Source organism: Nyctereutes procyonoides, unplaced genomic scaffold, assembly GCF_905146905.1.
Source record: "Nyctereutes procyonoides isolate TBG_1078 unplaced genomic scaffold, NYPRO_anot_genome, whole genome shotgun sequence".
Taxonomy (NCBI): domain Eukaryota; kingdom Metazoa; phylum Chordata; class Mammalia; order Carnivora; family Canidae; genus Nyctereutes; species Nyctereutes procyonoides.
Window position 1 is genome coordinate 3,446,348 of NW_026575024.1, and position 15,353 is coordinate 3,461,700.

The 15,353-nt window shown below is 52.3% G+C and overlaps 1 protein-coding gene across 5 annotated transcripts in view; it reads right to left on the reverse strand.

Annotated features, from left to right (window-relative positions):
- PHACTR3 (phosphatase and actin regulator 3) overlaps positions 1-15,353 on the reverse strand; it is a 213,045-nt gene that overhangs the window by 146,131 nt on the left and 51,561 nt on the right. Inside the window, exon 1 of one of the 5 annotated variants that reach the window (XM_055308077.1) lies at positions 4,274-4,389. The exons of the other annotated variants lie outside the window; for them this stretch is intronic. The gene's annotated coding sequence lies outside the window, so the exon portion shown is untranslated. Of the gene's footprint in view, positions 1-4,273; positions 4,390-15,353 lie in introns of those variants that run through there. 5 annotated transcript variants of the gene reach the window in all.

A 15,353-nucleotide genomic window follows, 5' to 3' on the forward strand; every position in this document is an offset into this window, starting at 1 on the left:
AGACTCTTCCATTAACATCTTGCATTTCCTTCCTGTGCGTGTGCGCGTACGTGTGCGTAATCTCCGCCTAGAAAGATACCCTCCAGGAAAATTCAGAGATTGGCACACTGTCTCTGCAACATCCAGTCGTAAACAATACGTCATGGGTATGCTTGTGTTCCAATAAAACTTTATTTACAAACCCAACAGCAGCCCACAAGCCCAGGGAGTAACAAGAGCTTGCAGATGGTGAAACTTTCTCCCAACAGGTTCGGCCACAGCCCCCCACGAGGAAGCCATGCGGGGGGGGGGGGGGGAGGGGGACCCAGGATGGGAAGCCAAGGGCAGTGAGCTAGGCTGTCATGCCCGAGCTCCCGCCAGCTCCTCACGGGGAGCGGAAGCCAGAGGCCTGCCTCCGAGCTCCAGGTGAGCACTACCTGGAGGGGTGGGCGGCCAGGGCCCAGCGCCACTCTGCACCACGGCACTGGGAACAAAGTGGGCTTAGGGTCAGTGGGCTCAAGACGGGATTGAGAGCAAGGCCCTCCCACCCCTAAGCCTCATTCTGCCCATCTGTAAGACGGTAGCAATGACAGGACCTGCCCCCCAGGCCCAGGTGGGGGGCAGGTGGGCAGCACGCGCTCACTCCGTGAAGCGCTGCTGGGAAGGAACGGATGAAACGTTCTATTTCCTAAAGGCGAATTTACCACCACCCAATTTCTATTGTGCCATTTGCTTGTAGCAGAGGCCATGTGGAAAAAAGAAAAAACAAGGAGAGAAGGAGGCAGGAGGAAGGCAGGCGTGAGAGCTTCCTGTGAAGTGGCCTGGTGGCGGCGACGCCCACGGCCCGGGGCTGGCACCCCATCTCCCGCACACCCAGACCCCGGAGGCGCTGTTCCCCTGGATGTGAGCCCTGCAGCCGCAGCTCCGGCACAGCTCTCTAGCTGGTACTCTATCCCCATCCTTGTCCCCAGGCAGGTTCAGGCAGGTTCAGGCAGGTGCCTCGGGCCCTCCGTTTATGGGGTTCTCCTGTTAACAGGTGGGGGTTGATTCACGGAGAAACCACAGAAGTCGGGAGCTTACGTGTCAGGCGAGAATTAGCACGCTTTTAACCCCACCCCAGGAGAGGACTTGATAGCGGTACTGGTCAGACATCCCCAAAGAGATGTGGGCCAGGTGCGTAATCATGTTCCTGGGATGAACTGCGACAGCGACCAACCATGTGTCAGAGCTGGGTGTGTGCCCCCCGTGTGCCCGCTACACCCAGAGCCGCTTTGCTCTAACACACGTTGTCTTGACTTAGCCACTTTACACACACGCGGGAAAGCACAGCTGCGCCCCAAGCCCTATGACTGTTCTCGGCGTGTTAATATGATTTTTGAACTTGCAGAAAAGAATTAAGAATAGTATAATGAGCAGCCCAGGTGGGGCAATTATTAGTGGTTTGCTGTATGTGCTTCCTATGTTCACACACATGCACCTGTTACGGACAGTGGGCAGGGCCAGGCCATCTCAGAGGATGCTAAAGTAAAGACGCTCTGCCTGCAAGTGGTTCATTCCCCTAAAGTAATGGGATCACAGCTAACACAACTATGAGAACACTCCCCGAACTCCCAAATCACAGCCCCTTTAGTAAATAAAGTTTTCATCCAAACTTTGATTTATTTCCCCGTCACGTTCACCTCCAACCACATGGACAGATATACAACCAATAAAAATCTCCTGCTCTGCTGTCTGAGTATTTCTTAAATTGGCTTGCCTTCCCCAGACCGAGGCATCTTGCAGCCCCTAAATATTTACTGACGCTGCCCTGGGATCTGCATCAGTGATTCTGAGCAGCGCCAGACCAGCAGCATCACCTTTGAACCTGTTAGAAATGCAAATTCTAAAATGAAATAATAAAATTAAATAAAATTAAATAAATAAAATAAAATAATAAAATAAAATAATAAAATAAAATAAAATAAATAAAATAAAATAAAATAAAATAAAATAAAATAAAATAGAAATGCACATTCTCACACCCACTCCAGGCCAGCAGAACCAGAAGCTCTGCAGGTGGATCCTGCAGTCACTGGTGTGACCATCCACCCCCACCCCCACCTCCCCTCCTGGGGATTCGAAGGCAGGTTCTCACACCCTGAGAGCAACTGGAAGAATGGTCCCTCCGGTCAGGGGCTCCCTCCACCAGGGAAAATTAGCATAGAAATAAAATGAAAGGACGGGTTTTATTTTGTATGTACCTTTCGAAGTTAATTGGGAATATCTGAACTTCCTGCCCGAGTAATAACCGCACCATACACTCTGGCAAAGACTATTTCTGCGCCACCAACCACAGATTGCGGAACCCAGGAACCTCAGCAAAAACATGGGATTCAGCTGTGACATGTCAAATTATGTCAAGATGCAATGAAGAAACAGAGCTAAAAATAGCACCACAAGGCTGAGCACGGAGGGCTCTGGTTCATCAGCGCCAGGACCAGAGAGACACGGCCTCCAGCCCCTCCTCAGGCCCCGAGAGGCCCTGGGCAGGAGCAAGGAGCTGCTCCGTCCATATGTCATGTGCCCTCGTGCCCACGACACCGCGGGGGCAAAGCGCAGGGCTCCAAGGGAGGCAGGAGTGAGCAGGTTGCTCCTGGGGAGGATACTTGATGGTTTAAAAATAGAATGTTCTGAGCGTACACGATATGAACAGTCACCCCGCGAGCAGAGCTATTGCGTTATGTAACGGCGATGTCATTAAAGACGCCGTGAGACACAGGTCACGGGTCGATAATGCAGGTCAACTGCTCCGCAACCGAAGAGTCCACACCAAAAACAAATCGAAACAAAAAACCCCACAGACACAAGGTCTCTAGCCCTTGCGCATAGAGAGAGGCCTGCGAAGTGCTGTGCTGCTGATGGGTGTGGCTCGGGGCGGGGAGGGACACTAACGGGGGGGGGGGACAGAATCCGGCGTCTCCACTGAGCCTTGTTCCTTTAGCTCGGCCCCTAAAAGCCAGGAGGTGAAACAGCAGGTCTCGCTGGCCATGGTTGCTTCTGGGGAGGGTGGCACCTAAGTGACAGCTGAGACGGCTCCGGGACAACGTCGCCCTGCTCCTCCGCCCCAGCAAACGGTGGACCCCTGACGATTTCTGAATGAACTTCAAGCCGGCTGCTTTTCTGCTGATGGGTTATTCTTAGAGTTTGGAAGCGGCTGCCATCATTATGCATGTGCATAATTCCCTAATTCATCCTTGCAGAGCAACATGCCCGGGACTCGGCACCACCGCCACGGTGCCACGCAACTGCTAAATTACCACCCTGCCTCCCTACGCAACCCTCCGCCTCCCCACCCCGGCCCCCAGGAACAGAGCAAGCATTTCAGGGGAGGGGGTCTCGGCAGGCTGGCAGGCAACTAACTGCCCTCTCCGGGAGTCCCCGGGACTTCATTTCCCTCGGAGTCCAAAAACTTGCAGCTGAGCAGCACAGCGGGGCGCCATCGGGAACCAATTTTGCTTCCAGGAACTTTGTGCGACCCGTATTAACACTTGGAATCGGTTTCCCCCATCCCCCTCTGCAGCCCCAGCTCCAAACAGCCAACCTCACTTGCAAGCCGGGTTTTTTTTTTTCAGAACCCCAAACCCACAAAGGATACTAAACGTAAAAATGACAGAAAAGCAAAAAACGCGTGCTCCTCCCCACCTCCTGCCTCCCAGCCAGGAGTCCTCCCCGGTGGGGATCCCACAGGGACACCGACTCCTGCTCCAGCAGCAGCGTTTATTCCAAACACGAAATGAAGGTTTCAATCTCCGACGTCGGAAACCTCCCCTACTTTAAATTTTTACGAAACCCCGGCTTTCGAATAGAACCCCCACCCCGTGCTGTCAAAATGCACATCGGGGACAATCTATTATTTCCTGGAAATTTTCTTGCAGGCTGGAGATGAAAAGGCATCCAGGTGGAATTTTTATTTTTAGCCCAGAAGGAATAGGGTCAAAATAACATTCACGTGGAAACAAAAGAGCGGGGCTTTGTAGCGGATCCGGGGCTGCCGGCAAACGCTGGCCTGCTCCACCAGAGGCATGGAGAGGACTTGGGCTTTTTTTGGGGGCGGGGGGCGGACAGCACCATCCCTCAGCCCAGACTCCAGACATGGACATTTGATTCAAGGGCGCCAACAGTGCCATTCTCCGGCTGCCCCTGCTGCTGCTAACGCTTGCAAAGCCTTGGACTTTTAGAGCCCCTGCACCCCCCACCCTGCCAAGAGATGCCCATGCTCTCCCTCCCCCAGCATGTCTGGGAGCACTCCACTTACCTTATGGTCAAAGAACGGGGCTGAACTACAGTCCTCATCCTCCCAGGAAACTCCGTCTCCCTGAGGGCTCCTGGATCCTGTCCCCCTAAACCTCTCCTGGAAGTAGGGCTTGGCAGAGAGCCCCCGCAGCACTCAGGACGAGCTCAGCTCCCAAAGAACCTCCAACCCCCAGCCCGGCACGACACTGCAATTGTCAGCAAGCTCCTGTCTGCCTTTTGGGGCTGAACACCGTTATTATCTGTAAACATTTTTAAATATAGACATTGCAGGAGTATGGGCCTGGGGTGGGGTAAAGAGGGCCGCTCGGGGCTGAGGAGCCAGCTCAGGGGACCACGCACCAGGCCCCAGCCCCCACCAAGCCCCCCCGCTCTGCTCAGTGCCACGATGTGTCACCCAGCGCTGGCAGGACACCACTCAGGCCAGCAGTGGGCCAGAGCCTGGCAAAAATTGCCAAACCACAGTCTGAAATCCCACCTACAAAACCCACCGTGCCAGCAACCTCTCCTGGCCTCAGGCAAGGGCCACTGGGTATGGGGGCCCTCTCCCTTGTCCCCGGGCCCTGGTGCTGCCACATTGACCTTGGGGAGAGGGCACCTCGGCCGTGCAAAGTCGGGAGCCAGCTGCTGCAGTCTTAGACCAGGGAGGCTGCCCAGAGCCAAGCCCCAGGGACCACGGCCGAGGACGGGATTCAGAGCTGCGGGACGCCAGTGAGAAGGGGCCCAGGGCAGGGTTTCCCAAGCTCAGCCCCACTGCTGCCTGGGCCACATGCTTCTCTGCTGTGGGCCCGGGCCCGTGCACTGTCATAGGATGCTAGGCGGCCTCCCTGGTCTCTCCCCACTAGATGCCAGGAGCACCCCCCACCCCAGGGTGACAACCAAAGTGTCTCCAGAGATCACCCATGTCCCCTGGGGGCAGAGCTGCCCTGTTGAGAACCTCTGGGCTACAGAAAGGCAGCTGTGGGTCTGAATCAGGAACTGCGTGACTGTGCGAACTTGGGATTCGCTCCTCTGGGCCTCAGTGTTCTCATCTGCAAAGTGGGCAGTAGAGCCATGAAGAACTGAGCCCAGGCCCAGGGCGGATGAATGGAGCTCTCACCCAGAGGGGCCCAGACACTTCCTGCCCAGGAGAGGGGCCAGGCTCTGCGACCACACGCTGGAGTCGGGCATCACTCCCCTGTGCACTTCTGCTCACCCAACTGTGCAAGGGCACGCGCTCCCCAGGCCGGGTGAGCTGAGCTGAGCTGAGGTATGCAGAGTTCCACTGCACAGCAAAGGAGCTGGGGGAGGGGGTTCCAGAGGGCGGAGGAAAGGCAATCCTGAGGGCAGGACTCCTGGGAGAGCCAGGTCCCCTCCGAACTGTCCCTGGGTGAGCATGCGAACCCTGAACATTTTTCCAGAGTTATTCCACATTTAGGGTCTCTTTGGAAACCTCTAATTCTAGGAGCCAATGATAGGTTGCTCTTGCCTTTTAGAAAAGAGAACTTGCCCTGCTGATGACACCTCTACTCGATCTTGCCTGGGAGCTGCTGCGCACTTACCACTGAGGCTGGCAGCCCATCTCTGCCCCTTCCAGGGGGAGGGAGAGCAGAGGACCGAGACCCCAGCTGAGGGCAGAGGGCAGAGGTTTAACCTGGTTGCTTTCCCTCACCTCCCGCTCAAGGTGTTTCTAGAGGCAGCACAGGGCTTCCAGGCCTCTGGAACGGCGGGGTCTCTCTGCCAGGCCCCGTGCAGAGGCCTTGCAGCCCTACCTGACCTCACCCTCACACACGGGGGTCCCAAGGGCAGGCACTTCTATGATCCCTCTGTCCGGTGGGGAAACTGAGGCTCGGAGAGGTAGAGTGAGCGGCCCAAGGCCACTCATTAGGAGGTGGCTGGGGAGGGTCACAGACACTACCTCTGACTCTGAGCCTGAGTGTGACCCTCTGTGGCTCTAAAACAACAGCACCCAGGGAAACTGAGTCACTGTCCCAGCTCAGACACAAGTTCCAAACAAAGCCGGGAGCAAGTCCTGATCCCGGGGAGTAGAATTCCAGGGGTCCATTCCAGGTGCCTTCGCTCCCCAGGGCCCCCCCGAAGCCAACTGAGCCCTTGTCCCATGCTGAGCCCCAGAACTGGCTGTGAGCAGGTGCAAGAGAACCCAAAGCCTCTTCCCCAGCCAGGTCACTGAGTTGCGCGCAGTTAACCACAGAAACTCCGCTCAGCACAGTGCCAGCCTCCCGGGAGGCAGTCGGCACCCTGGGGCTAGTTTCCATGAGGATGATCCATTGCCAGACTCCCCCCACCTTTATTTCACGAGTCCATCTCTCTGCCAGGAGCTGCCAATATCAGGTCGTCTGAATCCTCGCAAGAGGCCAGGGATGGAGGAACTCCCCATCCCACAGAGGGGGAAACTGAGACCGGAGGCGGCTCAGGAGGCAGCAGGTGGGGGGGCGGGGTTACTGGACCCAGCCTTCGGACATTCCTGCCACTGTAACACATGAACCCTGAGAAGACAAACGGATTAGGGTTGTCCCGGAAAGACACCCCGAGAGCTCCAAGTTTATTGAAATCCATATACCATATTGACTCGGGTGTCAGGAGCCACACGTGAAGTGGGGTGCCCTCCTGCCCCCAGATACCTCACAATTCACTGGAACAGACACAGCCCATCTATCAGCAACTCACCCCAGCTCCTCCTCCAGAGTCTCCCTTTCTCTTCCACCCCAACCCCACTGACTCCAGCCCAGACTGAGCCACGCTCACCTGTCGCCTGGAAGCCCCCACCGGCCTCCACCTGTCTCCCCACTAACGGAGAGCCACCCTGGTGTCCATCCACCCCAGCAAACCCCTGCATCCTCTGGGGCGTGTGGGTCAGAGGGCAGACCTCCTCCACGCATGGCCGAGGAACCGGATGGCAGAGGGTGGGGAGGCCGGGAGCTAGATTTCAAAGTGCAGGGTCGTGCCCACAGAGAAGAGAGGCGGTGTGGGCTGCTCACACGCCATTGGTTCCACGCGCCGAGTCCGGGCAAGGTCCACTCAATGCTCACATCCCAGAAGGTGCCCCATCGCTGTCCCGATGTCTAGGTGAGCCAGCGGGACCAGAAGGGCACGCAGGATGCCTGCAGTCACACTAACACGCACAGAGCATCGGGTGCCCGGGCCCAGGACCACTGCTCCCAGATCAGGACTCCGCTCCTGACCCCGCGTGAGGGCACCTCGTTCACAGCCCCAGACAGGCGGGTGTTATTATTGCCTCCACTTTAGGGATGGGAAACTGAGGCAGCGGGTGCCCACAGTGATGAAGCTGAGCGCAGCTTCTCAGTCTGAGCACCACGGACACGGGGGCCGCGCGGGTCTCTGCAGCGGGGCTGCCCGTGGGTCAGACGGCGCTCAGCAGCGCCCGGGGCTGCCCCGGTCCTTGCCGACAGAGCTGCCCCCGCCACCCGGCTGTGACGACCCCAAATGCCTCCGGATGCGCCAAAGCCGCTGCCAGTGGAGACACCAGGGTGTCAGAGGTGGGGGGGGTGGCCTTTGCCTCTCGCTGGGGTCTCAGACTTCTTTCCACTGGAAAACAGGTAACAAGAGGAGCATTACTGGCCTCTGGAACACATCCCGTCTTCCCGATCACTTTCCGCCGTGGGCGCTCCCCTGGCCAATGGCAGCAAGTGACGCCCGCCCGTCCCCCGCCCAGACGTGGTCACTCATGAAGGCCGTGCCCACAGCCACAGCGTCTGGGCTTGCTCACGCGGAATTTCAGGAAGCATCTAGAGCCGTGGTCTGGAGGACCCTGTTCAGACTAAAAGGCCAGGCAAGGGACGGTGGCCAGGTGTGAGTGCTCCACGCAGGTGAGTGCTCCTCCCAACGGGGTAGGACGGGTCCTGCCCGAGGCAGGCAGACAGCACTCGGCTGTTTTTCCTTCTGTATTTACCCACCGGCCCCTCCAAGTAGGACTCTCAGCAAAGAAAACGAAGCAGGGAACAAAACAGAAACCTAGTCTTTACGGAACGGACAGTCTGGCAGCCCAGCAAGGCCAGAGCGCTGAGGTTTACAGACCAAGCCAGACAATCCAGATGTTTAGGTGAAATACTGCAACTGTTTTTCTTTCTTTCCTTTCTTTCAATTTTAATTCCAGTCACTCAACACAGTCTAACATTAGTTGCAGGTGCACAGTATAGAGATTCAGTGCTTGCACACATCACCCGGCGCTCGTCACGACAGGTGCCCCCCTTCATCCCATCACCTCTTCCCCCAGCCCCCACCCACCTGGTGACCAGCAGTACGTTCTGTTTCCGAGTTTACCTCTCTCTTTATTCTCCTTTGCTCATTTGCTTTGTTTCCTAAATTCCACATATGAGCAAAATCATATGGTGTGTGTCTTTCTCTGACTTATTTTACTTAGCATGATTCTCTCTAGACCCATCCATGTCAGTGCAAATGGCAAGATCTCTTTCTTTTTCATGGCCGAGTAATATTCCCTTTGTATATACACCACATCTTCTTTATCCATTCATTAGGCAATGAACACGGGCTGCTTCTATAAAAAATGCTGCGTTAAACACGGGGCTGCATATATCTTCTCCAACTAGCTGTATTCATATTCTCTGGGTAAATACCGAGCAGTGGAATTACTGGATCATATGGCAATTCTACTTTTAAGGTTTGGAGGCACCCCATTCTGTCCTCCCAAGTGACTGCACCAGTTTGCATTCCCACCAACAGCGCACGAGGGTTCCCCTTTCTCCACATCCTCCTCAAAACCTGGTGTTTCTTGTGCTGTTAATTTTAGCCATTCCGACAGGTGTGAGGTGATACCTCAGTGTGGTTTTGATTTGTATTTCCCTGATGATGAATGATGTGGAGCATCTTTTCATGCGTCTGTTGACCATCTGGATGTCTTCTCTGGAAAAATTGTCTGCTCATGTCTTCTATCCACTTTTAACTGGATTATTTGGGGTTTCTTGATGTTGAGTCTTATAAGTTCCTCATATACTTTGGACACTAGCCCTTTACCTGATATGTCATTTGCAAATATCTTCTCCCATTCGCTAGGTTGCTTTTTCAATTTTGTTGATGGTTTCCTTCACCATGTAGACGCTTCTTATTTCGATGTAGTCCCAAGAGTTTATTTTTACTTTTTGTTTCCCTCGCCTCAGGAGACATGTCTAGAAAGATGTTGCTATGGTCAATGTCAGAGAAATTACTGCCTGTGCTCTCTTCTCAGATTTGTATGATGTCAGGTCTCATGTTTAGGCCCTTCACCCATTTTGAGTTTATTTTTGTGCATAATCTAAGAAAGGGTCAAGTTTCATGCTTTTGCACTTTGTTGTCCAGTTTCCCCAGCACCATTTGTTGAAGAGACTGTCTTTTCCCCCATTGCATAGTCTAGCCTCCTCTGTGGAAGATTAATTGACCACATAATTATGGGGTTTACTTCTGGGCTCTCTATCTGTTCCGTTGATCTATGTGTCTATTTTTATGCCAGGATGGTTCCTGTCTTATTTACGACAGCTTTGTAGTGTATCTTCAAATCTGGGATTGTGATACCTCTAGTTTTGTTCTTCTTTTTTCAGGATTGCTTTGGCTCTTCGGGGACTTTTGTGGTTCCAAATAAATCTTAGGATGATTTGTGTTAGTTCTGTAAAAAAGTATAGTTAGTATTTTGATAAGGATTCCACTTATCCACAAGGTAGTACGGACATTAACAATATTTGCTCCTCCAATCCATGAGCAGGGACTATTTTTCCACTTGTCCGTGTCATCTTCTATTTCTTTCATCAGTATTTTACACTTTTCAGAATACAGGCCTTCCACCCCTTTGGTTACATTTATTCCTACATATTTTATTATTTTTGATGTAGCTGTTAATGGGATTATTTTATTAATTTCTCTTTCTGCTACTTCTTTATTAGTGTATAGAAATACAATGGATTTCTATATATTGAAAATCCCTCAACTTTTCAATGTTCATTCCATTAAACACACACAAACACACATACACACACACATAAACACACACTGCTCAGGCCAAATCAAGCAAGTCTATAGGCTAACGTTGGCCCATGGACTTCCTGTTTTAAACCTTGAGTTTCTACCTTAGTTTCTACCAGATTTAGAGAAGAACAGGACCAAGCCACCTTTGTGGGCTGCTTCTAGACCTGGTGGCTTCCAATCCAGGCTTAAAAGAGAAAGGAGAAAGTCTGATAGCTTCGGGGAAAGTGTGATCCTGTGTTTTACTTTCCCTGGCCAGGAGAGGGGAGGCTCACCGAGCATGGAGCTGCCCCCTGGCCCTTATCACGAAACATATGGATGGTCAAGTCTCCCACTTGGTTGGGCGAAGGAAGCCACATATGGAAGGCCAAATATTCTGGAAATCTCTTCCAGTTGGCTCCCATGATTTTCCATGCTGGGAAGGAAAGCTAAAAGAGGGAGAAAGCTCAGAATAAGCAGAAGGAGAACCACGTGGCTCTCCACGGACCAAATGTTCTCTTTCCCTGGACCAAGGGAGGAGCTGATGGGTAGTGGGGCAGCCCCTCAAGGTCACTCAGAAGAGAGCACATGAGCACACACAGTACACCTCCAGCCTCCAGCTTGGGAGCAAACACATGAGTATACAAAGAAGAACAGGAGGGAGGCCATTGTACTTGTGCAGGTGCAAGGAGCATGTGGGTCCAGCCAGCGAGGTATGGTGAGGATGGGAACACCTGGGCACATCTGGGAGATATTTTGGAGACAGAAACTACAAGACCATCCTGGACTATGGACTCATAAACATCTAACCACAATGGAAGCTGGCATGTACCTCAAGTTATAGGTACCAGCACTCGTGCTGTCGAGGGTCAGTACGCGTACTGACCACCAGCCGTCCAGGATGGAAACATGGAAAATGTCCAGCACTTCCTCTCTCCTGAGAAGGCCAAGTGCAGAGAGAACAGGGAGGCATGGTGGAAACCATGTCTCTACACTGAAAGTGTTGAGGATACGTGGTGCTGGACCACACGGGAGGCTGTTTCACAGGGAGAAAAAAGGGTCTTTTGACTCAAAATTCCTGCCCAGTCTCCAGCTCTGGGAAGGCTATGTATGCATCTCTGAACTTGACCCAGATCAGTGAGATCCAGGGCTTTGCTCACACCCTCCTGAGAGGGGACCTGCCCTGACAACCACATCTGAAACAGGCCTTGCCACTCACCTTGTCCTTGCTGGGCTTGGCTGACCTCCTGGCACTCCCTGCCGCCTGACATATCACACACTGGTCATACACTGGTCACAGAACACACCCTCCTGAGACGGCGAGGGACTCATACACTCAGAACGTATGAAGTACTCAGTAGGTATTTGTGGACAGATAAAGAGATGGACTAATGAACCCTCCAATGGAGGCAGGTATCAACACGAGAATGTCGTGAAAGGCAATTCAGGTTGAAAAAGTGAACAGGAACAACTCAAACGTTCATCAGCTGATGAATGGATAAACAAAATGTGGTCCATCCATACCGTGGAATATTATTTAGCCACAAAAAAGGAACGAAGCTCTGATACACGCTACTCACGGATGAGCCTCAAAATCATTAGGCCACACAAAAGAAGCCAGTCATAATGGCCACGTATGGCATGATTCCATTCACATGAAACGTCCAAAGAAGGAAAATCTACAGAGACAGCAAATTGGTGGCTGGTGGGAGCTGGAGGAGGGGGTGGGGAGTGATTCCTAATGGGCCCAAGGCTCCTTTTCTGGGGGAAGATGGGGGTTCTAAAACTGATTATGGTGATGGCTGCACAATTCTGTGAATTCTAAAAACCACGGCACAGTACGTTTTCAATAGGTAAATTTTATCATATGGTATGGATTTTATCATATGGTAAATTTTATCATATAATATGGGCTATATTTCAGTAAAGCTGATACCAAAAAAAAAAAAAAATCAAAAGAAAATTTCGGGTGCCTGGATGGCTCAGTCAGTTGAGCCGGACTCTTGATTTCAGCTCAAGGCATGGTCCTGAGATTGAGCCTGGTGTCAGGCTCTGCACTGGGTGTGGAGCCTGCTTAGTTTTCTCTCTCTCTCTGCCCCTCTGCCCCTCCCCACCCCACCCCCTGGCTCACATGCACATGTGTGCTATCTTTCAAAAAAAATTATGATCATAAAAAAAAAAGAAAAAATAAAACAAAACAAAAAAGAAAGAAAAAGAAGATCCCCAAGACAGCTCGTCCATGGGTCAGATGCTCTCAATTTGGAAGCTACATCCTGAGTATGAATTAGGCAAAGGAAAGTAGCCCTAATTACTTTGCATCCCCAGGTGATCGGTAATTAACTCCACCTTTGGTTGCTTTAAAAAAAAAATAGTTTGAGACCTAGAATGCTAAGAAATCTCATGGCCACTCATGATGTCATCATTGGCTTTTCACTGAACGCCTCCTCGGTGCAAGTGCATACTGAGAGCTCTCCCTGCAACCCCAGGGCAGACAGTCTTCGTCCTCATTTCACAGAGGCTGAGAGGTTGAGGCTCCAGGCTGAGGTCACGGACACCTCTGTAGCAGGTCCATTTTATCTACCTTTGCATGTGAGCTGCACCCAATTTCCTTCTCCCCATCCCCACCCCGTGAAGCTCTCTCTTCCTCCCCCTCCCTCAGGCCCTGGTGTCAGAGCCACAGTGGACTGGATTCATCTTTGTGATTTTCTGCTTACGTCACCCCACGTCCCTATCATCTTTGCTCAACATCCCCCTCCTCCGAGGCTCAGGACTTGCAGCTCCACCAGTTCCCATCTCTGTCCACCATCAGCTTGTCCTGGCCATGGCCCCGGGGCCACAGGAGTCCAACCAGTCTTGTCTCCTCCCTACCATCACCCATATGAGGACCAGTCCACCCCCTGGCATCATGAGTCCTTGACATTCTCAACACCAACCCCACCTCCAATCATCAGGACCATGCCCAACACGGAGACGGCTGCCCCCACATCTGCCCCCCGACTGAAAACGTGAAGCCCTTGTGTCTCACCTCCCCCAAGACCTCCCACCCCTCCACCCACAGAGCCCTTGGGGCCACATGAGCTCTCTCTCCTGCCTTCAGCCCCTCAGCCAGCTCCTCCCAGGTGTTGTTTCCATCCAGTTCAATCTGAGCCCCCCTGCTCAGCGTGTCCGACCAGCATTCGAGGCTCAATACGCCCCTGCCCTCCACCACAACCTCCTTGCCCCTGCCATCTGCTTTTTCTCATTTCTGCTCCCAAGCACATAGCTTAAAAGCTTCTGCAAAATCACAATACCGTGCTCTACAACAAATTCATTTTATTTGACTTCAGCTGGGTATTGAGTACCTGCAGGTTCTCTACTCATTCCCAGATGATTTTCTATCCCATTTTCCAGTTCTCATGGGGGTGCAGTGAAATCAAACCGCTTTGTGCACTGCTGATAGCACATCCCTAACACAATGGCAATCCTGCATTATTTTTCAAGAGGCATAGAACATTTAACTTCTTAAATTCGTGTCTCGGACTCTACCCTGAAGAAAAAATTCCAAAATACAGAGAACACTACATGCATGAAGGCTTTACCATTTTATTAGTAAAATAAATAGACACTCACACTGAAACATCTGAAGCATTGAAAATATCCAACAGAAGGAGGATCAGTTAAGTAAATTTTACTGAAGCAGATACTCTACTGAAATACTGCCTATGCCTGCATTTTGGAAACAAAACTTCAATTTAGGCTACTTGAAATAAGCTCTTTTATTTGATTACCAAATAAGACAAAGCGAACCAGGTGCAAGGCAAGCAGATTGTACTCTCAGGGCAGAAGGTGAGAGTGAGCATGTAACGCACACACAAGGGGACAGAATGTGAAAGCACCAGGAGACCCCACAACCAGACTGAAGTAGTTAGCAGGAGGACATTCACTCTCCTCTCGCGAACAGCAGGGCAGAGGCTTCACAGGCAGGGCCTGGTTCTCGGGCCTGACTTAGGAAAGGTGGCATCCACCTGGTTGGCAGAGGACGTCTGGTACTTCCAGTGAGTGCTGGAGGTTAAGACTTGAATCAAGGTCTTAGCAACTTAGCAATTCTGGGACATACAAGACGGTGCGCAAGCCCTTCGGCCTCGGCTGAGGTTGAGGAAGAGATAAAAGCCTGATCCCATGGTTTCTGCATTAACCACGAGCGAGCTCCCTGAGAGCAGAGAAGAATGCTTGGAGGCTGAGGATGGGCTGCGGGTCAAGGCTGAGATTCAGTGGAGAGTAGGCTGGGTCGGGTCCTAGGATCCAGACTGGCTCGGTGATGAAACTGGGCCAGGAAAGAAGTATGAGAAGAGAAAGAGGAGGGCCAGGGCCAGGGTCCTAAGGAGGCTGAGGGCAGGCAGGACTGTACTGGTGAGCTGGCTGCCGGAGGTTAACTCTGGGGAAGAACTGTTGTGCGTGACGCAAGGATCCGGGGTCAGCTCCTGCAGGTGGGTTGCCAAAGGAACCAGCTACCAACTGGACTCCTCAGATCAATCAAATTAAAAGTTCATCACTGCTCCCTTTGTGGATTTTGCACTTCCTTGCCCTCTTGCTATGGGGGAAACTTGTCTTTCTCATTCTTTTGCTTATCATTTCCCGTCAAGCATCATTTTCCCAGGCTGCTAAATAAAGTATACCCTTAACAAGGAAGACTCTACAATTAAGTGAGGTTCTTCTCTCCTAAGTGTTCAGGAAATGGAGCAGAATCACAAGAACACAAGCACTTCTCAAGAACTGCTGCTCAAGAGACAAATGGAAGTTCGAACAAGCATCATACAATCCCGGACATCCTCTTGTTCAGGTATTTGGTAAAAGAGAGAATAGGATCCTCATCCATAATTCTTCCATGAAAGGTAAACACAAAACAAAAACCAGGCTGGTTTTCCAGTGAGCACCTTCTAGCACTACCTGGTTCTTTCTGTGGCCCGAGCACTACTCGGCTTTGCCCCCAGGGCACAACCCAAGGAGCTCAGTGTACCCAGCTAGAGAGAGGCCGAGCTGGTCGGTGCTGAGGGGCTCAGCAGAACCCAGCACACCACTCAGGGGGTCCCGCTGTCACCGAACTGAGCCTCCATCTGCACAGAAGTTTCCAGAATAGCTTGCACTAGGTAAGGGTG